Source organism: Bos indicus, chromosome 6, assembly GCF_029378745.1.
Source record: "Bos indicus isolate NIAB-ARS_2022 breed Sahiwal x Tharparkar chromosome 6, NIAB-ARS_B.indTharparkar_mat_pri_1.0, whole genome shotgun sequence".
Classification (NCBI taxonomy): domain Eukaryota; kingdom Metazoa; phylum Chordata; class Mammalia; order Artiodactyla; family Bovidae; genus Bos; species Bos indicus.
Window position 1 is genome coordinate 4,093,764 of NC_091765.1, and position 27,900 is coordinate 4,121,663.

Consider the following 27,900-nt stretch of genomic DNA (forward strand, 5'->3'; position numbering starts at 1 on the left):
TCATTGATGCCTGGAGCAATTAAATGCAAAACCATTAGTCAAATGGAAGGACCTCCTCTCAGGACAATGGAAGGGTCCTGACCCATTATTAACTAGCGGTCGAGGATGTGCTTGTATTTTTCCACAGGATGCAGATTCTCCAATTTAGATCCAGGACAGGTTGATTCGCCATGTTGCAGACCCCCAGACATCCAGTTCCCCCATTGCTTCGATCACAAAAGAGGAGCCCGCCGGAAGGGGAGGCAAGATAAACATCGAGATCCCGGCACGACCGACAGGGCTGCTGCAGCGCGAACTCCAACCAGAAAATAATTCTACTTATTCTGTTTTGGCTTGTCTACCCTCTCCTTATGTTTTTCTCTTTACCAATGATTCTGGAAAACTTAATGTACATGTGACTTTCACTGGTGGACCCAATGTAGTGACTTGTGAAGGATGCATGCTCTCATTTTGTTTAAACCCTCAATATAATGTTTGCTCTTTGGTAGTGTTACAATGTCTACCTTATCTTATGATGTAACCACTTATTAATATAACTATAGTCTTGCTGTGTTACAACAACTACAAGATTTAATGTGATCATGATGATTTGTGGGTACTTATTTTAGGAATATCAGCTTTAATAGCAGCAATTACTTCTGTTACTGTGGCAGCAATATCATTGACTCAACAAGTACATACTGCCCAATATGTTGATGCTATGTCTAAAAATGTCTCTTTAACTCTAGCAACACAGGAAGTTATAGATAGAAAATTGGAGATGAGAGTAGACGCCTTAGAAGAGGCAATAATGCATATTGGGACTGAGTTACAGGCTTTAAAAGTGAAAATGGCTCTGTCTTGCCACGCTGATTACCGATGGATATGCATGACATCTTTAAAGGTAAACGAGACAGATTATGAATGGGAAAAAATCAAAAATCATATCTCAGGTGTTTGGAACAGCTCTGACATTGGCCTGGACTTAGGGAAACTTCATAATCAAATACAGACCCTGGAACACTGTCAACTGGATTTTACCACTGCTGGAGCAGCTAATGACTTATTTCACACCGTCTCTAACTATATTTCTGAAAAAAAAAAAAAAAAAACATTCTGTCTAATATCTTTAGTTCTAATTTTGCTTCTCATAATCATTCCTCCTTATATTGTCAGGATTCTTCGGCAGAACATTCAAAAGCTCGCGACTGAGCTGCCTCTGGCTGTTTTAAGAAATAAAAAAGGGGGAGACGCGGGGAGCGAGCTCCGCCCCTGGCAAAGGTCATGAGGAAGGAGGCTTGGCATACGCAAAGGCGGGATCAAGCCTCAGGAGTCTCCCTGGAAATTCTCAAGCAATCTACCCCCAAAACCAGAGTCTGCCTACTTTCTGCTTTGTGCTTTCACCTACACCTCTGACTTTACGGGGGGCTGTCCCCCACTACCTCTCTGAAAAAAGTTAGCTTATAGCTCCAGTTAATAATTCCTGGGTGTGACAGTGTTTAACCTACAAACTCCTTTGGAAATCCTCTAGCCTGCCTGAATAGGTTTTTCCGGCCACATGTGATTGTTCAGAGCCTCCCAACTGTGAGAGGCAGGAGATGTTCTAAACTGTCTAAACACAGATTCCTTTGAGTAGTTAAAAGATTGATTAGAAATTGTATTGGTGAAGGGTTTTTCACTTGTTGGGCCAATGTTTGCTGCTAAGTCTCCATATCCCTTACCTACTGTGTCCTTGGCGGTGTATTGATTGATATAATGGGTGTATAGAAATGTAAGCAGTTGCCTCAATGTTTGTAATCTTGGACCCTTGAGTTAATTCTTTTCTTGATTGAGCCCACCTCACCTTTGCCCTATAGGAATGCAACTTTCTCCAATGCTTTTTGGAGGCTGGCGCCTGACTTTAGAATAATCACCTTTAGAGAAAAATAAGTTTCTTAAAATGTTAACAGGCTTCCTGGCCAGAAGATGATGTAAATCACCTAAACTTTTGCATATGATAAGTTTGAAAGCCTGACTTCGATAAGGATCAGGAACTGCTGTCTTTGCATGCCTCTACCCCTTCCCCCATTATCCTCTATGCACAACTTAAGGCATAAAACTGCTTTGGAAAATAAAGTATGTCCTTTTGTTCACCGGAATTTGGTCTCCCCATGTCGTTCTTTCTTTCACCTTCTGGCTGAATTTTTCCTCTGAGGCAGGGAAGCTTGTCAAGCCTACTAATTTTGCCTGGGCTTCTAAGATCCGACCGGGGAGGCCTTAGTGTCTCCTCTCCTTCGGGAGAACGGGAGGACGCCTGCGGCCTTCGTAGGTGACATTAATTCCCTGCTTTGGAATTTTATCCAGCCTCTTTTCTTCACTGAATTTTCCTACTGAGCTATCCTTATTTCAACCGCTTTTCTCCACTAAATTCCCTCACTGAGCTATCCTCATTCTATTACTCTTTATATCCTTAATTAACATTTAATTAAGCAATTGTCTCCTGATCTTCGCCTACGCTGTCTCTCCTTCGAATACCCTGGATCAGCCGGGGCTGGTCCCCGGCACTCTGGGAGTTGGTGACCACAGGGAAGCCTGGAGTGCTGCAGTCCATGGGTTTGCAAAGAGTCGGACACGACTGAGTGACTGAACTCAACTGATAATCATACAATAAATCTTGCATTTCTATCTGTGGAAAAAGCCACTTTGAGTCCATTTGTAAATTCATTTCAAGATTCCGTTTTTTTATTTTTGTTCAGTTCCTACATCATGTCTGACTCTTTCGAACTGTAGCACACCAGGTTTCCCTGTCCTTCATCATCTCTCAGAGCTTGCTCAAACTTGTCCATTGAGCCAGTAATGCCATCCAACCATATCATCTGTTTCCCCCTTCTCCTGCCCTCAGCAATGGTTCTTTAACTTCTCCTTTGAGTAAGTTGCAATATTGATCTGATGCCCTTTTTATTTAATGAGCTAAGTAAAATCTTTGATATGCTCATTTTATAGTCTATGGGGTTGCAAAGAGTAGGACACAACTGAGTGACTTTCACTTTCACCTTCATGCTCATTTTATATCTCTAAGAGAGTCATGATTTTACTATTCTCTTTAAAAATTTCTCTTTTAATTCTACAGTGTGGAAATTTAGAATCAAAGTTGAATATTTTAAAAGACTTCTACTGGTGTGGGTGTTTTTCCATCTTAAACTGCAACAATATATACAAAATCACAACTGTTATTATCTATTAAATACACATGTGTATTTATGTATATATAAATACAATGTGATTAAATACACATGCACATAAACACGTAAGAAAACTCTGATTTTGCCTTCTGAGAAACAAAGGAAAAATGTTTGATTATCATAGTAGCTTTTTTTGTTTGAGGAATGTAGTGGATGTGGTGATTCCATACATTCATCTTTGGCTGTTGACATTTTATACAGAAGAAATCTACCTAGAGCAAACTTTCATCCAAAGGTGTCACATGAGATGATTGTTAACAGTGAAGACTACTTCACTGTTAAGGCAATATTATAAGGTGGTAAATTTGAATTTAACACAATTGTTTTTATGCAGCACCAGTTGAATCCCTCCTAGCCCCAAGAAGATAACTTTTCCTTTCTTTTATTGAAGCTACATTTCCAAGGCCAGTATCTGTCTGTCTAGGAAAAGTGGAAATCAGAAAGATTCTGAGTTTTTGTTTAAATCTGACTCAGTTCAGATTTTTGCTATGTCACTAGTGATGTGATATGGCCAAGTTAATGTATGTTCTGACCTCCAGTTGACAAGGAGGTAACAACTGTCAGAACGGCATGGTGGTACATTCTACTTATATATGTGTGGCTCAGTTTGTGTTCATTCCCTTTCTCTTCTCATCCCTGGTGTTCATAGTTGTATGGAGGGGCATGGTGTCAAATTCAGTGCAGCCTAATCTCAAAGATACTGTGAGTTCTGTTCCAAACTACTACAATAAAGTGAATATTGCAATAAAGTCACATGAATTTTTCGGTTTCCCAGTGCAAATAAAAGCTATGTTTACACTATAGTGTAGTCTCTTAAATGTGTGATAGCATTATGTCTTAAAAGTAATGTACATATCTTCATTAAAAACATTTGTTTGGAAATTGGTGCCAATAGGATTATTCAATGAAAAGTTGCCAAAACTCAATTTGCAATAAAACACATGCAAAATATAATAAAGCAAAGCACAATCAAACAAGTGTGCCTGTAAACATTGTTTTATATATATAAACTTACATGGAAATTCTTGTGAATACCGAAGTTTAACAAACCCTGATTGATTAGAGAGAGGAACAAGAGGAAAATCAATATGCAGGTTATGATATGATGATTTAAACAGGATTGCCTGGTTTATGACTATAAAGACAATGGGTTAGGACTAGATAAGTCAGAGTCTCCCCACTTGCATGGCCAATGAAAGGGACTGCATATGATCTCAATTTCTTTCCAGTCTCAGATGTTGAGTTATCAGCCCCCAACAATAATTTTTTCATTCTGTATCTACACAGCCATCCAAATGCTTGTCTAACAGTTTTATCCCATTTTACGTTACCATTTGAATGCAGAGTTCCAAAGAATAGCAAGGAGAGATAAGAAAGCCTTCCTCAGTGATCAATGCAAAGAAATAGAGGAAAACAAAGGAATGGGACCAGAGATCTCTTCAAGAAAATTAGAGACACCAAGGGAACATTTCATGCAAAGATGGGCTCGATAAAGGACAGCAATGGTAGGGACCTAACAGAAGCAGAAGATATTAAGAAGAGGTGGCAAGAATACACAGAAAACTGTACAAAAAATATCTTCATGACCCAGATAATTACGATGGGGTGATCACTCACCTAGAGCCAGACATCTTGGAATGTGAAGTCAAGTGGGCCTTAGAAAGCATCACTATGAACAAAGCTAGTGGAGGTGATGGAATTCCAATTGAGCTATTTCAAATTCTGAAAGATGATGCTGTGAAAGTGCTGCACTCAATATGCCAGCAAATTTGGAAAACTCAGCAGTGGCCACAGGACTGGAAAAGGTCAGTTTTCATTCCATCCCAAAGAAAGGCAATGCCAAAGAATGCTCAAACTACTGCACAATTGCACTCATCTCACACGCTAGTAAAGTAATGCTTAAAATTCTACAAGCCAGGTTTCAGCAATACGTGAACCATGAACTTCCAAATGTTCAAGCTGGTTTTAGAAAAGGCTGAGAACCAGAGATCAAGTTGCCAACATCTGCTGGATCATGGAAAAAGCAAGAGAGTTCCAGAAAAACATCTATTTCTGCTTTATTGACTATGCCAAAGCTGTTGACTGTGTGGATCACAATAAACTGTAGAAAATTCTGAAAGGGATGGGAATACCAGACGACCTGACCTGCCTCCTGAGAAATCTGTATCCAGGTCAGGAAGCAACAGTTAGAACTGGACATGGAACAACAGACTGGTTCCAAGTAGGAAAAGGAATATGTCAAGGCTGTATATTGTCACCCTGCTTATTTAACTTATATGCAGAGTACATCATGAGAAACGCTGGGCTGGAAGAAGCACAAGCTGGAATTAAGATTGCCAGGAGAAACATCAATAACCTCAGATATGCAGAAAGTGAAGAAAAACTAAAGAGCCTCTTGATAAAAGTGAAAGAGGAGAGTGAAAAAGTTGGCTTAAAGCTCAACATTCAGAAAACGAAAATCATGGCATCTGGTCCCATCACTTCATGGTATGGGGAAACAGTGGAAACAGTGGCTGACTTTATTTTTCTGGGCTCCAAAATCACTGCAGATGGTGATAGCAGCCATGAAATTAAAAGACGCTTGCTACTTGGAAGAAAGTTATGACCAACCTAGACAGACAACATATTAAAAAGCAGAGACATTACTTTGCCAACAAAGGTCCGTCTAGTCAAGGCTATGGTTTTTCCAGTAGTCATGTATTGAGAGTTGAACTATAAAGAAAGCTGAGAGCCGAAGAATTGATGCTTTTGAACTGTGGTATTGGAGAAGACTCTTGAGAGTCCCTTGGACTGCAAGGAGATCCAACCAGTCCATCCTAAAGGAGATCAGTCCTGGGTTTTCATTGGAAGGACTGATGTTGAAGCTGAAACTCCAATACTTTGGCCACCTGATTCAAAGAGCTGACTCATTTGAAAAGACCCTGATGCTGGGCATGATTGAGGGCAGGAGGAGAAGGGGATGACAGAGGATGAGATGGTTGGATGGTATCACCAACTCAATGGACATGGGTTTGGGTGGACTCCGGGAGTTGGTGATGGACAGGGAGGCCTGGCGTGCTACGATTCATGTGGTCGCAAAGAGTCGGACATGACTGAGTGACTTCACTTTCACTTTTCACTTTCATTCATTGGAGAAGGAAATGGCAACCCACTCCAGTGTTCTTGCCTGGAGAATTCAAGCGACGGGGGAGCCTGGTGGGCTGCTGTTTATGGGGTCGCACAGAGTCAGACACGACTGAAGTGACTTATTAGCAACAGTCAGATATCAACATGAATCAGCCTCAGGTATACACATGTTCCCTCCGCCTTGAACCTCCTTCCCATCTCCCTCTCCATCCCACCCCTGTTTGAGTTCTTGAGTAATAGAGAAAATTCCCATTGGTTACCTATTTTACATATGGTAATATAAGCTTCCATGTTATTCTCTTCATACATCTTACCCTCTCCTACCCGCCTCATGTCCCTGCCATGTCCATAAGTCTGTTCTCTATGTCTGAAAATGTGGAACACTTCATGAATTTACGTGTCATTTTCGCACAGGAGCCATGCTAATCTTCTCTGTATCATTCTGGTTTTAGTATATGTGCTGCTAAAACGAGCTTTGGAATTTTTTTTTCTTTTGAAAGGCAAAAGTATTGAAAACTTTCTAAGTTTATTAACCTTAATACTTCTTACTTTTATGGAACACATTGTAAACATCTCAGATCAAATGGAAAGAGAAGTAGGACTAGATAATTATTGCTGTTTTTAGTTCAAAAAGAAACTAAATGGAGGAATACGAAATTGCTTTAAAGATGTTTTTACTCTGACTTTTTAAAAATCACATCTTTAAGCAATGCATACCAACGAATTATAAAGAAATAAATTCCCAACCAGAGTGTACAAAACTGAATTAGTGTACCAGCTGTTCCCTTTTGGCCTTTAGTCATGACAGAAATTAATTATCCCAACAATAATACAAGGAGTGGGCTTTCAATAGACTTCATTTTGGTATTGTCTTTGGATTCTCAAACTACTGAACTATTAATCAAAATTTTATCAGAGCTGAGTCCCCTAAGTGAGAAAAGCAAAGATTGTATAATCATAGAAGTAAAATTCTTCCCACTGAGCAAAAGAAAGAACTATATTTAATTTCTGATCACTTTTTTAATATCCTCTACATCTCCAAGTACATTGGGAATATAGTGAAATCATAATTAGCCAGTTTTTAAGAATGAAATTCATTTATCAAAAAAATTTAAAAAATAGTTCAACTAAAAAAATCAATAGGTCATTTAAGCAAAGTTGCAAAACCAACAGGCCTGAGTGGTTAAATCCCTGTATAGCTTTTAGTAGCCACTCCCAAGTGATGGTTCACAACTTTGAACTAGGCAGAGTTATGACTTCCAAATTTTATCTTTTACTTCTGTATTTCTTAACTTAAAAAAAAAAAGCATGGCCATTTTTTATGATTTCCTCTACTTCTCTAGAATAGAGAAGATTTTGATATCATTCATTCAAATATTGATCTTTGTTTCCCTTTTATGCCTTTAGTTTCTAATTCTGTTTGGTCTATGTTGGGCATCTGTAAGCAGGTAGACCCTTTGGTGGGGCCAGCAATGGTCATTGAACCACATTTGTACTGTTAGATATCAATTCCCAGGAGGTTCAGGAAGTAAAAGTGTCTGTTTCTCCTGGGTTTTGAAATTTGGAGCTTTTTTTCCCCACAATAGCTCTTTCTATCCTCTTTTTCCAGCCCTTTTACCACTTCCCCCTGAGCAGGGAGAGTGAGTGATGAGGTAGAAAGAGCTTTGGGACCACACAGACCTGGGCTTGAGCTAGGTTATGAAGCTTGTTTTTTTCAGCTAAAAAAGAAAACAATACATACTTTCTGGCTTGAAGCAAAGAAAATGTATGTGAAACTTTTGACACATTATAGACACTGAATAAATGTCAGTTGTTATTGCAGATAATTCAGACAATCCTTTACATAATGTAATCCATCTTTCCATCCCATGATTGCCAATCCATATCTTATTTCCCACTTGATATTAATTTAATTAGTATTTAATGCAACTTTTCTGAACTCCTAGGAAGTAGTAAAATCTAGTAGTACTAAAGTAATTAAATTCCTGATCAATAAATTATCTTTGGGAATATCTTTTTCATTAACAGAATGAATATACTCACTCACCTTAAACATTGACTGATTATCTGAATTTAATAACAGATTTTGTTGTCTTGAGCCAGAAGTTAATAAAGTTTCTTTTGGAAAGAGAGACAAGAAGAGCTTCTTCTGATATCTTTCTAGATTATAGAGCTGGAAGAGATGTCTTAAAAGCATAGTTTTCCCTGTTGTAGAAATACAAGCCTTCAGTTCAGTTCAGTTCAGTCGCTCAGTCGTGTCTGACTCTGCGACCCCATGAATCACAGCATGCCAGGCCTCCCTGTCCATCACCAACACCTGGAGTTCACTCAGACTCACGTCCATCAAGTCAGTGATGCCATCCAGCCATCTCATCCTCTGTCATCCCCTTTTCCTCCTGCCCCAATCCCTCCCAGCATCAGAGTCTTTTGCAATGAGTCAACTCTTCGCATGAGGTGGCCAAAGTACTGGAGTTTCAGCTTTAGCATCATTCCTTCTAAAGAAATCCCAGGGCTGGGCCATAGGAGCTAAATTGCCTACACCTGCAAAACTAACAGTGCTCCATTGTTAGTTCTCCACTAAAGCCAGGGGATCTGACTCTTAGGTCCTAGTCATAGGGTTGCCCAGGCTTCCCTGGTGGCTCAGTTGGTAAAGAATCTGCCTGCAATGCAGGAAGCTGCCTGCAGGAGACCATGGGTTTGGTCCCTGGGTCAGGAAGATCCCCTGGAGAAGGAAATTGTAACCCACTCCAGTATTCTTGCCTGGGAAATCCCAAGGACAGGGGAGCCTGAAGGGCTACTGTCCATGGAGCCTCAAGAATCAGACATGACTTAGTGACTAAACCACCACCACTACTAGGGTTGACCACAGGCAAACACCATATCTACTATTGGAAGAAAGTTCCCAAGTGTGACCTAGATGAGGGTAGGCTTTAATTCATCTCTGATCCCAATCTTAGTTAAATATTCTAAAATACTGTGTAAACATCCTTCACCTCTGAGAATCAGAGATTAATTTGTCTAATTTAGAAAACTAAAAATTCTGTGTCCTTTTGCTCCTTCAGTTCAGTACAGTTCAGTCATTCAGTCGTGTCTGACTCTTTGGGACCCCATAAATTGCAGCACGCCAGGCCTCCCTGTCCATCACCAACTCCTGGAGTTCACTCACACTCACATCCATTGAGTCAGTGATGCCATCCAGCCATCTCATCCTCTGTCATCCCCTTCTCCTCCTGCCCCCAATCCCTCCCAGCATCAGAGTCTTTAACAATGAGCCAACTCTTCGCATGAAGTGGCCAAAGTACTGGAGTTTCAGCTTTAGCATCATTCCTTCCAAAGAACACCCAGGACTGATCTCCCTTAGGATGGACTGGTTGGATCTCCTTGCAGTCCAAGGGACTCTCAAGAGTCTTGCTTGGGGCTGGTGCACTGGGATGACCCAGAGGGATGGTATGGGGAGGGAGGTGGGAGGGGGGTTCAGGATGGGGAACACGTGTACACCTGTAGTGGATTCATGTTGATGAATGGCAAAACCAATACAATATTGTAAAGTAATTAGCCTCCAATTAAAATAAATAAATTTAAATTTAAAAAAAAAAGCATCAATTCTTCGGCACTCAGCTTTCTTCACAGTCCAACTCTCACATCCATACATGACTACTGGAAAAAGCACAGCCTTGACTAGAAGGACCTTGGTTGGCAAAGTAATGTTTCTGCTTTTCAATATGCTATCTAGGTTGGTCATAACTTTCCTTCCAAGGAGTAAGCATCTTTTAATTTCATGGCTGCAGTCACCAACTGCAGTGATTTTGGAGCCCAAAAAAATAAAGTCTGATACTGTTTTCACTGTTTCCCCATCTATTTCCCATGAAGTGATGGGACCGGATGCCATGATCTTCATTTTCTGTATGTTGAGCTTTAAGCCAACTTTTTCACTCTCCTCCTTCACTTTCATCAAGAGGGTTTTTAGTTCCTCTTCACTTTTTGCCATAAGGCTGGTCTCATCTGCATATCTGAGGTTATGGATATTTCTCCTGGCAATCTTGATTCCAGCTTGTGTTTCTTCCAGCCCAGCGTTTCTCATGATGTACTCTGCATATAAATTAAATAAGCAGAGTGACAATATACAGCTTATTTTATTTTTACTTTCTTTATTCCTTGGCTGCATTGATTATTCTTTTAGCCAAATTTCATGGCACCTCTGGATACTTGTGAATGTTCTTTTCTTTTTGTGGTCACGAATATTTATATTTCCTTTATTTTAATTTTTAGTAGTGGACTTACAGGTCTTACAGGTACATAAAAAATTATGTTTATGTTTTTACCTACAAACACTCCAGAGAAAGCACAGCTATTTCTTAAGGCAAATGTAGCTGTGTATATATGTTTTCAATTTTTCTCTGCACAAAAGGTTAAAATCTTCTATGAGTTTGACAGTTAGCATAAGAAATAAGGATCTCTGTAGTCTACAAAAATATCAACTTCAGTGAAAGGAAGATTACTATGATGTGGAACATTCAGGTTATAGTCTTATCTTTTTTTTCTGTGACCTTATTTCTAACATATGGTTTTATATTATTTCTAACATAAGTCATAAAATTTATGTTTATTTAATCAAAAACAAGGTGATTGGTCTTGATAAACTGTTCTCAAACTTGTTTAGACTTCAGAAGTTTTGTAAATCAGTATTATTTTGAGGAATATGTATCTATTTAATTCCATCAAACTAATGGATAACAGATTTTTAATTAGGTTATATAGTAAATCACAACCACTGAAAGTATTTAGTGTACACATTCAATTAGTCACAAAACAATAGTAAAAGAAGAAATTATTAAATGACCAAAGTTTATAAAAATGATAGGAAAAAATATTTAAAATTCCAAGTATTTTCCTCTGGCTAAATACTTTCTTTACATAGAAGAAAATACCAGAGTCCAATGTTAAATTTCAACACTTTTCCAAAGTGTTAAAGGCTAGGATTCTTAAAAAGCTCTGTTTAAGAACTTCTGGATATATCTACAAGCTCTAAGATGTCTGAAATACTTCTTGTTGGAAGATTGCATCTTCTGATTTTAATTGCTTTTCAGTTGTATAAACTAGGTAGGCATTTTATATCTTATTGTAAATGCTAATTCAAATGGGATAACCACTGAAATGGAAACTTGGTTCAGGTACAAATTATAATCTGGACCAAAGCTTCTGGAACACAGTGCTTTCTTCCAGTGCTACTCAGATGTCTCCATGGAAACACTCCTCCCACAGAGAGTAAAGGTACACCCCAGGGTTTGAGTATTTTGAGGCCCATTATAGGTGCATATCTTTGAATCCTACTTTGAGAATTATGTAAAAAAAATGTATGTAAAATTTTAAAAATTACTTATCATCAGAAAAACCCCTACAGTTTGAACTGAATTCGGATGGCTGTACTCTTTCTCCTGAGACCCGCTGCTCTGTGGGGGGTTGGGAGGTAGGAGTGCACATCCTCCAATTTGCCATCCTCATCCTGGCTCAGGACTTCTTTTTATCTATCTAGCAGAGAACCACCATCAAAATATCACTACGAGGAAAGAGAAAATTACCATTTGGCTACAGTAAAAATACCTGTAGCCCTGTTACAAACTAATTACCACAAGCAGGGAAAATTAAAAATAAGACTTTGTTAATTGTCAGGGTTTGTGTCCAGATTAAACACTAGACTGCCTGCATTCATGTGTTGATTCAGTTCCTAGGTGACTCATTATGTAACCTTGGGATAGTAGCTTTTAGTGGGAATGGAAATACAATGTAATGGAATGTAATGGAAATGGAAATTCCATTGTAATGGAAATACAATGTAAATTCTTTTAAACAAGAAGGATATCCTATTTTGCAATGACTGAATCCTGGGTGAAGGGAACTGGTAAAAGACAAAGGAAAGAGACACAGTTGAAAAAGGATGTTAATTAATGCATATTCTTTCTCAAGGTAGTATTTATGATGTATACCAAGCTGCTGTTGAAATATTTTAACCCTCCTGAAACATTCTGAATATTCAGATAATTGAAATTATAAATCTCCTGTATTTTGAATTAGATAATTACCTCGAGCTTTCATTTTACTCTCCTTGTTCAAATCAAAACTAAATGTTTAAGATACACTGTCTTGTTTCCAAAAAATGAGAAGGAGAAATGAGGGAAAACTTTGCCTATTTATCTGTTTTGCAAGTTCAAGATTAATTTTATAGACACATAAAGAGAAGAAGGGAAGTATGTCCTAGATTGATATGCCTTCATCACCACCCCAAAGTCTCTTGATTCTTTGGCCTTTTATAGGAACTATCCTGTCATTCATTCCTTCAACAAATGATTTTGAAGTTTCTACGAACTTTCAAAGGACTGCTGTTAGGTACAAGAAAAACAGGTGTATAAGATGAAGTTCCAGCCCTTGAGAAGTAAATGAACAAAGAGTGGGAAAGGGCATATACAGCACCATTAGTAAGTAGTGCTACATAAAAAAATAATAAAGCAGGATAAAGTGATAGAAAGTGCCCAGACAAGACTATTCAGAAGAGTGTTCTGAGAGAGTCTTGTTAAGACTTGCTATCCTTGACATCAGTGTTGGGAATGATTTCATGGATTTGACACGAAAGCAAAGACAACAAATGTAAAATAAAGGAGCAGGACTATATCAAACTAAAAAGCTTCCACACAACAAAGGAAACCATTGATGAAATGAAATGGAATGGGGAAAAGATATTTGCAAATCATATATCTGACAAAAGGCTAAGATCCAAAGGATATCAAGAACTCATATAGCTTAACAGCTACATAAACAGAAACAATTTGACTTTAAAATGGGCAGAAGATGTGAATAGATATTTTTCCAAGACATACAGATGCCCAACAGGTACATGAAAAGTGCTCGATATCACTAAGCATAAGGGAAATGCAAACCAAACCATAATGAGATCTCATCTCATATCTATTTGCATAGCCATTATCAAAAAGATAAGAAATAATAAGTGTTATGAGGATATGGAGAAGAGGGAATACTTATGTGTTATTGGTAGAAATGTAAAATGGTTCAGCCACTATGAAAGGCAGTATGGAGATTCCTCAAAAAATTAAAAATAGAACTACCATTTTGATCCAACAATTCTAATTCTGGGTATTTATTCAAAGGGAACAAAATCACTGTTTCAAGAAGATATCTACACCCTTGTGTTCATTGCAACATTATTCAGAACAGCCCAAACATGGAAACAAGCTAGGTATCCATCAGTGAATGAGTAGATAAAGAAAATGTTGCACACACACACAAATATACACAAACACACTGGAATATTATTCAGCCATAAAAAGGAAGAAAATCCTGTCATTTATGACAACATGTATGGCATTTGAGGGCATTATGCTAAGATAAATACTGTATGATCTCACATATATATAATAAAAGAGAACCATTGACATCAGATAGAGGGAACAGATTGATGGTGACAAAGGCAGTAAGAGTGGGTAGGAGGTTGGGCGAAAGGGGTGAAGTTGATCACAAGATACAGACTTCCAGTTTTAAGTCCTGAGAATGTAATGTAAAAAAGAAAGAAAGAAATGCTCTTTGATCAGCAACCTGAAATAACTAAGGGAGAGAACCTGATGGAGATCTGGAGGAAGGATATCCTTGAATCCAGGGGGAAACACTTGGTTTAGTTAAGGAAGAGCCAGGAAGCTCTGTGGCTGAAGCAGAGCAATCAGGGAGGCTGGTGGTAGGAGATGAGTATGGAACGGTGGGGTTGGGCAGGCCCTCCAAGGTCTCAGAGGCCCTTGGTGAGGACTTTGGATTTGTTTTTAGAATGAAGAGAAAGTATTGGAGAAGTTTGAAGATGAAAGATGTGATTTTATTTATATTTTAAAAGACCACTTTGGTTGCTGTGCAGAAAAAAATAGACTGTGGAGAAGCAGAAGAATGGAGACAATTTAAGTTGGTGTGCAGAATCTAAACAGGAGATGATGGTGGCTTCAACTGGGCTAGAAGCTGTGGAGATAGTATAAAATGGTTGAACTGGGGACATATTTGAAAGCAGAGTCCACAGAGAAGCTGTGTAGTGGGTTGAATGTTTTCAGTCACTCAGTAGTGTCTGACTCTTTGTGAACCTATGCCCACCAGACTCTCTGTCCATGGGATTTTCCCAGCAAGAATGGGTTGCCATTTCCTTCTCCAGTAAGGGATTGAATGGTGGCCCCTAGGAAGATACATCTACATCCTAACCTCTAAAACCTGTGAACATCACTTTATTTAGAAACAAGATATTTCTGGATGGAATTAAGGATCTCTATATAGGATCATTCTGAATTATTTGGTATGCCTTAAATCCAATGACAAGTATCCTTATACAAAAGAGGAGAAGCCACAGACACAGGAAAGAACTGGAGAAGGCCATGTGAAATTGGCAGCAGAAAGTAGAGTTATACAGCCATAAGCTCAGGAATGCTTATAAGAGACAGTACAGATTTTTTTTCCTATGGCATTTGGGGGACAGGCAACCCTCCCAACACCTTGATTTCAGACTTCTGGCCTCCAGACCAATGAGATATTTAATTCCTTTTATTTTAAGCCACTAAGTTTGCAGTGATTTGGTACATCAGCCCTAGGAAACAGGATGGTAAATTGGATACAGTGTCTGAGGCAAATCTGTAGCTCAGGAAGAGGCCAGGGCTCTTGCCTGTATATTATTACATTGAAAGCTATGGCTCTGAAATCAATCAGCAGGAATCAATGTAGGTAAAAGAGAAAAAGAAAGTGATGTCATTGAACCTAAGGAAGTGTGTAAGGGAAAGAACAACCAACTGTATCAAATGTTGCCAAAAAGTTCAGTGAGATGAGCAACAAGACTCAACCACTAGATCTGCTGAGATTGCTCATGATCTTGTCAAGAATGGTTTCAGCGGCAAGGCAGCAAAGAACTTTAAGAAACTTCCCAAGTTCCCCCTACTGCTGTGCTGCATTTCATGGAATTGCAAAGAGTTGGACACGACTTAGTGACTGAACAACAGTCATCATTATCATGATCATGTGTGTGTGTGTGTGTGTGTGTGTGTGTGCAAGCACGTGCTTAGTCACTCTTTGCAACCCCATGGACTGTAGCCCACCAAGCTCCTCTGTCCATGGAATTCTCCAGGCAAGAATACTGGAGTGGGTAGCCATTTCCTTTTCCAGGGATCTTCCTAACCCAGGGATTGAATCCAGATCTCTTGCATTTTAGGCAGATTCTTTACCATCTGTGGAGAAGGAAACGACAACCCATTCAGTATTCTTGCGTGGAAAATCCCATGGATGGGGGAGGCTGGTATGCTCCAGTCCATGGGGTCGCAAGCAGTCATATACAACTGAACGACTTCACTTCACTTTTACCATCTGAGCCACCAGGGAAGCCCCATCATGATCATACCTATTGTTTATTGAATGTTTACTATGTGCTAAAGAACCTGTGTTGAATGATGTAGAAATGTACATATGTAATCTTATCCCTTCATCAACCTTTAGAAGTTAGTTTTCTTCCCATTTTACAGATTAAAAAATTGTAATCAGCTTTGGCACTTAATACTTTATTGTAGTTAGGACCTCTAATATCAAATGATTCCATATCTAAGATCTAAAGCATTTTACATTACTTTTACTTAAGGAATTGTTACAATATCTCTTGCTAGAGAGATGGAGATATATTCTCTAATTTTCTTCCGTTTCCACTTGGGATTTCTATAACTCCAGAGTAAAGATATTGAAGACTAAGGTACACCTGAAATTTTTAGTTCTTTACTTTGGAGGTGACATAACTGACAAGATGTAAAAACCCACAAGGAGAAAATAATGTTTGGAGTAATTATTATGTATCAGGCATTGTGCTAACTATTTTATGTGCATGAATTAAAACATCAAATGCCCAATGAGGCACAGAATGTTTAAGTGATTTAGCTAAGAACCCATATCAAATAAGAGGCAAGGCTAAAATTTCAATCCATGTTGGTCTAGTTTTAAAATCCATTCCCTTTACCACAAACTGCTTAAATAACCTACACATTGGGATATTGATTGTTACCATGAGAAGAGAGTACAAAATTGGGAGGGAAACTATAATGGATCTGGTCTTATCCTACCTTTCTAGATTTTGTTTATGTTCCCTTGCTGCTACTGCTGCTGCTGCTAAGTCGCTTCAGTCGTGTCTGACTCTGTGCGACCCCATAGACGGCAGCCCACCAGGCTCCCCGGTCCCTGGGATTCTCCAGGCAAGAACACTGGAGTAGGTTGCCATTTCCTTCTCCAATGCATGAAAGTGAAAAGTCAAAGTGAAGTCGCTCAGTTGTATCCGACTCCTAGCGATCCCATGGACTGCAGCCTACCAGGTTCCTCCATCCATGGGATTTTCCAGGCAAGAGTACTGGAGTGGGGTGCCATTGCCTTCTCCATATGTTCCCTTATATGTACCTTATGTTTTAGATAAATGCCTTACATTTTCCTGCCTGTTAAGGTTTTACTCACCATCATTCCATTTGCTTTAATTCTGTTTATTCTTGAGATACCAGTTCAAATATTAACTCCTACATGTAGTTCTTCCTTGATCTCTTGGAGAGTTTCTCTTCCTCTATAGTCCATAACTCTCTTACAGAAAATATCCCTAAGTGACTTGTGCTGAGATTATATGTGTATGTATGTGTATATATATATATATGCATATGTATATATACACACACACATTTTTTATCTCTATTCTAGTCTGTAACATACTTTAGAGGCAAAGAATGTCTTCTTGAACTTTGCTTATTGTCAACAGTATCTTTTCTTTAAATGGTACTCAATTTGTGGACTTTGTTATTTTGAAAAAGCTAGGAAACTTATAAGTTATGATTAAATGCAATCAAGCTTTAATGGACAAATTTTCTTATGGTGTTTATAACCACAGGGTCAGCCCTTTCAGCTCATTCTGGTAAAAAGATTATACCAATGACTCCCAAATTTTAATGTGCATAGGAATACACAATGGACCTTGTTAAAATGAAGATTCTGATTCTGTAGGACTTGAGATTCTTTATTTCTAACAAGATCCCAGATGATGGCAATGCTGCTGATTCACAAACCACTTTTTTGAGTAATGAGAGATTTTTAATCCTAATGAAACACAGTAAATCATTGTCAACAATTAAGGATGTTTCATTTACCTGACTAGGTAATACCTTACTTTGCAGACAGGCTAGGCAAATTACTTCTTGTTCCCAAGGCAACACATTCTCCAAACTTATACCTAGACAAGGAAAAAGAACAGGTTATCTTTAATTCACTGAGCAGATATTGAATTGCTACCTGGAGGACTTTAAAAAGGAAAAAAAAAATTTCTCCACTGACTTAGCACCACCTAATTTATGTGTGCACTGTATTTTAATCTTTGGAATAAGAAAAATTAATTCAATTTGGAAAATTCTTAAAATCTTGGATTTAGGTTGCTAATACAATTTTATGAGTAAAAATGATTTGAAATTTTAACATGAGGTAGTGTTCAGGAATAGACACTAGGTACTATATGTTTCTCAATTTATTCTTGGAAAAAGGATAATTGAAGTCTGAAAATGTTTCCTTGAACACCAAAATGCTTTTAAGCCTGTTCTTTTTAAGATAAGCGATTCTGGAAAATAATAGTCTTTCTCAGGAATCAGGCAGATTTCTTTTCCTTGGCATTACCAGTCTAGTGACTAAGCAAGACTTGGAAAGCATTTTGTGCTGCTCAATGGAATGCAATAATATATAAATATATTGAACAAAAACCTAGAAAATATTCGGTAGAAACATCTTTATCTCTTGCTTCTATTTTAATTTTCTCTTTTTAAAAATTATCCTTATATTTAGGACTTTGGTAAGGTCATGTACACACTGCTTTATTTAAAACAAATAACAAACAAGGCTCTATTATATACCATATGGAATTCTGCTCAAGGTTTTGTGCCAGCCTGGATGGGATGGGGCTTTGGGAGAGAAGGGTAAATGTATATGGATGGCTGAGTCCCTTTGCTATTAACCTGAAACTACAACATTGATTATCAGCTATCAGTTCAGTTCAGTTCAGTCACTCAGTCGTGTCCCACTCTTTGCGACCCCATGAATCACAGCACGCCAGGCCTCCCTGTTCATCACCAACTTCCAGAGTTCACTCAGACTCACGTCCATCGAGTCGGTGATGCCATCCAGCCATCTCATCCTCTGTAGTCCCCTTCTCCTCCTGCCCCCAATCCCTCCCAGCATCAGAGTCTTTTCCAATGAGTCAACTCTTCGCATGAGCTGGCCAAAGTCCTGGAATTTCAGCTTTAGCATCATTCCTTCCAAAGAAATCCCAGGGCTGATCTCCTTCAGGATGGACTAGCTGGATCTCCTTGCAGTCCAAGGGACTCTCAAGAGTCTTCTCCAACACCACAGTTCAAAAGCATCAATTCTTCAGCGCTCAGCCTTCTTCACAGTCCAACTCTCACATCCATACACGACCACTGGAAAATCCATAGCCTTGACTAGACGGACCTTTGTTGGCAAAGTAATGTCTCTGCTTTTCAATATGCTATCTAGGTTGGTCATAACTTTCCTTCCAAGGAGTAAGCGTCTTTTAATTTCCTGGCTGCAATCACCATCTGCAGTGATTTTGGAGCCCCCCAAAATAAAGTCTGACACTGTTTCCACTGTTTCCCCATCTATTTCCAATGAAGTGATGGGACCAGATGCCATGATCTTCGTTTTCTGAATGTTGAGCTTTAAGCCAACTTTTTCACTTTCCTCTTTCACTTTCATCAAGAGGCTTTTTAGTTCCTCTTCACTTTCTGCCATAAGGCTGGTGTCATCTCCATATCTGAGGTTATTGATATTTCTCCCGGCAGTCTTGATTCCAGCTTGTGCTTCTTCCAGCCCAGCGTTTCTCATGATGTACTCTGCATAGAAGTTAAATAAGCAGGGTGACAATATACAGCCTTGAGGGACTCCTATTCCTATTTGGAACCAGTCTGTTGTTCCATGTCCAGTTCTAACTGTTGCTTCCTGATCTGCATATAGGTTTCTCAAGAGGCAGGTCAGGTGGTCTGGTATTCCCATCTGTTTCAGAATTTTCCACAGTTGATTGTGATCCACACAGTCAAAGGCATTGGCACCATCAATTAAGCAGAAGTGGTTGTGTTTCTGGAACTCTCTTGCTTTCTCTATGATCCAATGGATATTGGTAATTTGATCTCTGTTTTTTCTGCCTTTTTAAAATTCAGCTTGAACATCTGGAAATTCTTGGTTAACGTACTGTTGAAGCCTGGCTTGGAGAATTTTGAGCATTATTTTGCCAGCATGTGAGATGAGTGCAATTGTGTGGTAGCTTGAACATTCTTTGGCATTGCTTTTCTTTGGGTTCGATCTCTGAGTTGGGAAGATCCCCTGGAGAAGGGAAAGGCTACCGACTCCAGTGTTCTGCCCTGGAGAATTTGATGTACTATACAGTCCATGGGGTTGCAAAGAGTCAGACACAACTGAGTGGCTTTCACTTCTTTGGATGCTGGTAGCTGCTTAAATTCAAATCTGTCTCTCTACAGATGCTCTATAGCCACACAATTAGATCATTTGTGTCACATTGGAGAAAAATTCTGTAAACTTTACTTTTTTTTTCTGATTTGAGCAAACTAATTTTATTTTATTTATTCATTTTTTTAAATCTTTTTATTAAGAACAATTTAAAATGACCCAGAGGGATGGTATGGGGAGGGAGGAGGGAGGAGGGTTAAGGATGGGGAACACATGTATACCTGTGGCAGATTCATTTTGATATATGGATTTTAAGTTGTTCTTTAAACTTTACTTTTAAAGTGAGACTAATCATGCAAGAGCACTATAGTTGGCTCTGGAGCTCAGGACAAAGTGAAGTCAATAGGGAATACACAGAAGAGAGGTGAATACAGGTTGGAATTGGATCAGGAGAGGGAGGGTATGGGGAGGGAGGATGGAGGAGGGTTCAGGATGGGAAACACAGGTATACCTGTGATGGATTCATTTCAATATTTGGCAAAACTAATACAATACTGTAAAGTTTAAAAAAAAATAAAATAAAATAAAAAGTGTCAACTAGGGCTCACCTCCAGAAGTAGATTATCCACTTTAAGTCAGAAAATACTGGAGATATAACTAAGCCCTCGTAGGTCTGAAAAAGACCGACTAAAGACTCAAAAGGAAGGAATTCAGGAAGTGTATGGAATTAGAGGCAGCAGTCTTGAGAAATTATTCCCAGCATTTGAGAAACATGTCCAAAGGTGGCCATAACAACTCTCTCATCCTTCATGCCTTTTTTTCCCCCTGAAACGTTGATTTTGCATTTTCCCCACTAAGAGATGGAGTTTCAAATCTAGGTTCCTACTGTGACTTTCTGTAAGATATAAAATTTGGTAAAAGCAAGATTACATAACTTCCGAGGCTAGGGCTTAAGAGACCTTGCAGCTTGCATTTGTGACCTGTTTGGTCTCTGAGCCATCCTGTGAAGAAGCTGAGCTACCACACTGGAAATTACATGAAAAAAAAAAGGATGTAAAGTTGAAAGGTCTTGAGAGGAAATAATTTCTGGAGAATAAAGTGGCACAAGGAAGAAAAGGTACCACAAGGAGAAAAAGCTCCCAGTATTCCAGTCATTCTAGTAGAGGTTACCAGAACCATCTTGACTCCTCCATTCTATATTGCATTTGCATGAATGAGTCCAGTAGATACTACGCAAAGTATAGACAGGCTATCCCAGGGGAGTTCTTCTCAGTTAATTTATAAAATCATAGGCAAATATTATTTTAACCGTTAAGTTTTGGGGGCGATTTATTATGCAGTCTTGGATAACCTTTACAGAAGGGTAACACCTTCCCTGGGAAATATCAGATAACCCAAATGTTTGGTGGTGAAAGGAAAAAAAGAATAAAGATAAAATATCCTACTAAATCAACACAGAATTGAAGCTAAGAAAAATACAGGATATCAACAACAACAAAAACGGTGTCTTTAAAAACTGCATTCAGTGTAGCAACATCAGAGAGCACTCATAAAGTAAGAAACAGTTACTCATCCAAACTCCCCTCTTGCTATTGCTAATTTGGGAAAAAAGTAAAAAGAAGGTCAAAGTGTTAGGTCACTCAGTCATGTCCAACTCTTTGTGACCCCATAGATTGCAGCCCACCAGACTCCTCTGTCCATAGAATTTCCCAGACAAGAGTCCAGGAAAATGAAACACAAATAAACGTGAACAGAAAACAAAAACAAAAGACACTACACATTTAATAGAAATCCCAATAATTATAAAGAAGAAAATGATTATCAATATATTTTGGTGTGTGAAAACCTAAAAGAAAAATATGAGAAACATAAACACTAACACAACTTTCCAAAATGAATTTAATGTCATTGAACAAGTAATTTCTGATATGAGAGAACAGCATAAATCATAAGTTCAAAGTCTGAAAATATTAAGTGGAAAAGCAAGAGGAAAATGCAAATGGATTATAAACAAACTCAGACCAAAAATTGAAGAAAAATACAAAATATCTCAGGAATGAATGCTAAATTATAGGGTGACCAAAGGAGAAGAGATATGCTCAAAAAAATAGCAAGGTACAGAGGACTAGAAGGAAAAAAGATTAAAAAAATTAAACTATAATAAACATATATGATAATATATTCAAAACACTGGGGCGGGGGAGGTCAAACAAAAATAGATTAAAGACCTAAATGTAAGACCAGAATTTATAAAACCCTTAGAGGAAAACATAGGCAGAACACTCGATGACATAAATCAAAGCAAGATCCTCTATGACCCACCTCCTAGAGTAATGGAAATAAAAACAAAAGTAAACAAGTGGGACCTGATTAAACTTAAAAGCTTTCACACAGCAAAGGAAACTGTAAGTGAGGTGAAAAGACAACCACCAGAATGGGAGGAAACAATAGCAAATGAAACAACTGACAAAGGATTAATTTCCAAAATATACAAGCAGCTCATACAACTCAATACCAGAAAAACAAACAACCTAATCAAAACGTGGGGAAAAGATCTAAACAGACATTTCTCCAAAGAAGACATACATGGCCACATAGACTATGACAAACGAGGCAAGGATACATGATGGAGAAAAGACAGTTTCTTCAATAATTGGTATTGGAAAAGCTTGACAATTACCTGTTAATAATGAAATTAAAACATTACTTCATACAATATATGCAAATAGAAGCAAAATGGATTAAATATATTAGTATAAAAAAATGAGACCATAAAACTCATAGAAGAAAGTATAGGCAAAACATTCTTTGACATAAATTGTAGCAATATTTTCCTACAACAAGGCAAAAGATGAAAAAGCAAAAATAAACAACAGGGACCTAAAGCAACTTAAGAGTTTTTGCACAGCAAGGGAAAACATTAATAAAATGAAAAGAAAACCTACCCAATGGAAGAAAGTACTTACAAACGATGTGACTGACAATGGGTTAATACCCCAGTTATACACACAACTCATACAACTCAGTATCAAAAGAATAAACAACACAATTATAAAATAAAAAGGGCAGAAGACCTAAACAGACATTTTTCAAAGAAGGACATACAAGTTGGCCCATCTGTGTGTCCTCTTTGAAAAATGCACATGAAAAGATGCTCTGCTATCACTAATTATTAGAGAAATGCAAATTAAAACCAGAATAAGGTATTGCCTCACAATGGTCAGAATAGCTATCATCAAAATATCTACAGATAATAAATGCTGGAGAGAGTATGGAGAAAAGGGAACTCCTTTAAACTATTGAAATGTGTGTGTATGTATGATGCAGGGAACCCAAAGCTAATGCTCTGTGACAACCTAGAGGGGTGAGATGGGAGGGATGTTCAAAAGAGGGGAGACATATGTATACCTATGAAAGATTCATGTTTTTGTATGGTAGAAACTATCATAACACTGTAAAGTAATTATCCTCCAATTAAAAATAAACTTTTTTAAAAAGAGTTGGTTCTTTGAAATGATCGCTATATTAATAATTGACAAACTTTTAACTAGTCTAACCAAAAAACCCATAAAACATAAAAGGCAAAGGACCCAAATAGACAAAATTATAAGACAGTGGAGCAGAAGGATGTGAGCTCACCCCTTCTCATAAAAACATCAAAATCACAACTAACTGCTAAGCAACCACTGACAAAAAAGAAAATGTTAGAACCTACTAAAAAGAAAATAATGCTGGACCTACAAAAAAAGATAATCTACACCCAAAGACAAATAAGAAGTCACAAACAAGCAGTAGGAGGGAAACCATCAGAATAAAATCAAATCTCATACCCACTGAATGGCAAGCCACAAACTGGAGAAAAATTATACCACAGAAATTCTTTCGCTTAAGTAAAAGTCCTGAGCCCCACATCAGCTCTCCAGCCTGGGAATCTGGCAATGAGAGGAGGAACTCTCAGAGAATCTTGCACTGAAGGCCAGCAGGGTTTCATCGCAGGAATTCCATAGGGCTGAGGAAAACAGTAATTCCACTCTTGGATGATGACACAGGATTTGGTGCAAACCAGGACAGAGGACAAAAAAAGCAGTGACCTAATAAGAGATGGAATCAGACCTACATGCTAGTATTTGAGGGTTTCCTGCAGAGTTGGGTATGACTTTGGCTCACCGTGGGAACAAAGGTACTGGCAATGGCATCCAGAGAGTGTTCATTGGTGTGAACTGTTGTGGAGGTTGCCATTTCCCCCACAAGACCTAGCCCCACCCAAAAAACTGTAGACCCCAGTGCCTTGACACTTCAGGCCAACCAACAGGGTGGAATACAGCCCCACCATCAGCAGAAAGTCTTCTTAAAGTCTTCCTGAGCACAGCCCTGCCCACCAGAGGGAAAAGACCCACTTCCAACCCACCAACAGGTGGAACCAGGCCCTCCCAACAGGAAGCCTACACAAACTTTTAAGACAACCTCATCCACCACAGGGCAGACAGCAAAAGCAGCCTGGGTAAAGGAAAATGCAATCACAAAAAGAGGCAAAATGAAACTGCACAGGAATATGTTCCAGATGAAAGAACAGGATCAGTTCAGTTCAGTCTCTCAGTCGTGTCCGACTCTTTGCGACCCCATGAACTGCAGCATGCCAGGCCTCCCTGTCCATCACCAACTCCTGGAGTTCACTCAGACTCATGTCCATCGAGTCGGTGATGCCATCCAGCCATCTCACCCTCTGTCGTCCCCTTCTCCTCCTGCCCCCAATCCCTCCCAGCATCAGAGTCTTTTCCAATGAGCCAACTCTTCGCATGAGGTGGCCAAAGTATTGGAGTTTCAGCTTTAGCATCAGTCCTTCCAAAAAAATAATTAAAAGTAAAAATTCCATAACCAAAGAGACTCCCACATGAACGTGTTAGTAACACTGTCGACAAGTTAAGATGCCTGTCCTCCCAGTGATGGCAGCAGTAGGTTTGGGAGAGGGGATCTGCCTGCATCTTGGTTCAGGGAGGGGCTTCCCCCAGTTCTGGCCACTTGGTTGAAAGTAAATGACCAAAGACGACCCGGAGGAAGCATCCCGGGCGTCTTAGGAGGCCTTGGAGAAAGGAACATTCCCAGACAGGTCTTTAGAGGGACAGACCACACAAAACTAATTAAAACAATGTATCACAAAGAAAATGGATTACTCTTCTTTATAACATGAAAGGAGGATTTTAATGCATGGTTACAATTACTAATGTACTCTGCTGTGGGACATTAATAAAGTTGCTTTTTTTCAGGCTAGAATGTCGTGATGCCATAATAAGAACATGCTCTTTTAAATTCCTTCAGCTTCCAAATGCAAATTCATCATTGGGTTCACTTCTAATAATTGCAGCGTTTCCTGCCTTGGGCTTAGGAGAAGCCTGACAAAATAGTGTTTGCTTAGGCAATAATTCAGACTTACCTTACTTATGATTACTATAGCGATTACTATAACTACAAGGTATAATTTTACTTTATTTAAATTTTATGAATTTGAATGTTTTTTACACTAACTTTTCCCAATAAAGTCCACTATGAAACCAAAACAAACAAACAAACAAACAAAGAACACCCAGGACTGATCTCCTTTAGAATGGACTGGTTGGATCTCCTTGCAGTCCAAGGGGCTCTCAAGAGTCTTCTCCAACATCACAATTCAAAAGCATCAATTCTTCAGCGCTCAGCTTTCTTCAAAGTCCAACTCTCACATCCATACATGAACAGTGGAAAAACCATAGCCTTGACTAGACGGACCTTTGTTGGCAAAGTAATGTCTCTGCTTTTCAATATGCTATCTAGGTTGGTCATAACTTTGCTTCCAAGGAGTAAGTGTCTTTTAATTTCCTGGCTGCAATCACCATCTGCAGTGATTTTGGAGCCCCCCAAAATAAAGTCTGACACTGTTTCCACTGTTTCCCCATCTATTTCCCATGAAGGAACAGGATAAAACCACAGAAAAACATCAAAATAAGTAGAGATAGGAAATCTACTGGGAAAGGAATTCAGAGAAATGATACTGAAGAAGATCCAAGATCTCGGAAAAAGAATGGAGGCACAGACTGTGAAGATACAAGAAATGTTAAACAAAGACCTAGAAGAAATAAAAAACAAACACAGAGAAGATCAATACAATAACTGAAATGAAATATAAACTAGAAGCAATCAGTTCAGAGTAACTGAGGCAGAAGATGAAAGACCTGTGGTAAATAGAATAGTGGAAATTACTGCCACAAAATAGAACAAATTTAAAAAAATGTAAAGAAATGAAGACAGACTTAGAGATCTCTGGGACATTAAATGCACCAATATTTTGCATACTAGGGGTCCCAGAAAAAGAAGAGAGAAAGGACCTGAGAATGTATTTGAAATGAAAATAGCTGAAAAATTCTCTAACTCAGAAAAGAAACAGTCATTCAATTCCAGGAAGTACAGGGGGTCCCAGGAAGTATAAAAAGCTAGGAGGAACCTGCCAATACACACAGTAATCAAATTGACAAAATTTTAAGAAAAAATATTGAAAACAACAGGGGAGAGCAACATATAACATTCAAGAGGATTCCTAAAAGATTATCAGCTAATTTCTCAGCAGAAACGCTGAAGACTAGATGGGAGTGGCACAATATATTTAAAGTGATGAAGAATAACTGTGCAATGGAAATTTCACAGGAATTTTCCATTCCTATAACTAAGAATACTCTGCCCAGCAAAGCTCTAACTAGATTCAGTGGTGAAGTCAGAAGTTGACAGACAAGCAAATGCTAAAAGCACCACCAGACAACTGGGATGACCCAGAGGGATGATATGGGGAGGGAGGAGGGAGGAGGGTTCAGGATGGGGAACACATGTATACCTGTGGTGGATTCATTTTGATATATGGCAAAACCAATACAATTGTAAAGTTATAAAATAAAATAAAAATGAGTGACAAATGCTAAAGAAAGTTTTCTAAGCAGAAAAGCCAACTACAAGAAACATGAAATGTACAAATGGAAAAGAACACCAGAAAGGCAAACATGTAAAGGTAGGAAATCATCTGTGTGCAAATACAATATCAAAACTAGCAACTGTGAGAACAGGAGAGCACAAATGGTAGTTATTGGAAATGCATTTAAAATTAAAAGATCGGCAAGTTAAAATAATCTTGCTTATATAGAGATGATTATATCAAACCTTCATGGTATCTTCAAACTGATAATTTACACTATATACACACTATAAAAAGAACACAGAGTCCAAAAACAACACCAAAGTTAGTCATCAGATCACAAGGGAAAAGAACAAAAGAGGAAGGGGATAAAAAGGACCTACAAAAACAGATCCAACACAATTAAGAAAATGATGATAAGAACATACACATCAATAATTAATTTAAATGTAAATGAATTAAAACTTGAAACCAAAAGAATAGAATGGGTATATGGCTATATAAAAACAATGTCTATAGGTATGCTATCTACAAGAAGCCCATTTCACATCTAGGGATACATACAGACTAAAAGTGAGGGGATGGAAAAAGTATTCTATGCTAATTGAAATCATGAGAAAACTAGAGTAGCAATACTCATATCAGACAAAATAGACTTTAAAATAAAAACTGTAACAAAAGTCAAAGAAGAACACTACATAATGACCAAGGAATCAGTCCAAGAAGATATAACATAATAAATACACATGCATCCAACATAGGAACACCCCAAATATAAGGCAAATACTAACAATCATAAATATTTCATGCAAAGATGGGCACAATAAAGGACAGAAATGACAAGGATAAAATAGAAGCAGAAGAGATTAAGAACAGGTGGCATGAAAACACAGAACTATACAAAAAAGATCTTAATGATGCAGATAACCACGACAGTGTAGCTACTCACCTAGAGCCAGACATCCTGGAGTGTGAAGTCAAATGGGCCTTAGGAAACATTACGATGAACAATGAACAAAGCTAGTGGAGGTGATGGAATTCCAGCTGAGTTATTTCAAATCCTAAAAGATGGTGCTGTGAAAGTGTTCCACGCCTTATGCCAACAAATTTGGAAAACTCAGTAGTGACCACAGG

General features: G+C 38.4%; 1 non-coding gene across 1 annotated transcript; it reads right to left on the reverse strand.

Annotated features, from left to right (window-relative positions):
- Positions 1-6,695: 6,695 nt before the first annotated feature.
- On the reverse strand, positions 6,696-6,798 carry LOC139183766 (U6 spliceosomal RNA). The gene has a single exon (XR_011567383.1). It is a non-coding gene; the product is annotated as a U6 spliceosomal RNA (small nuclear RNA).
- Between the last annotated feature and the right edge of the window lie 21,102 nt (positions 6,799-27,900).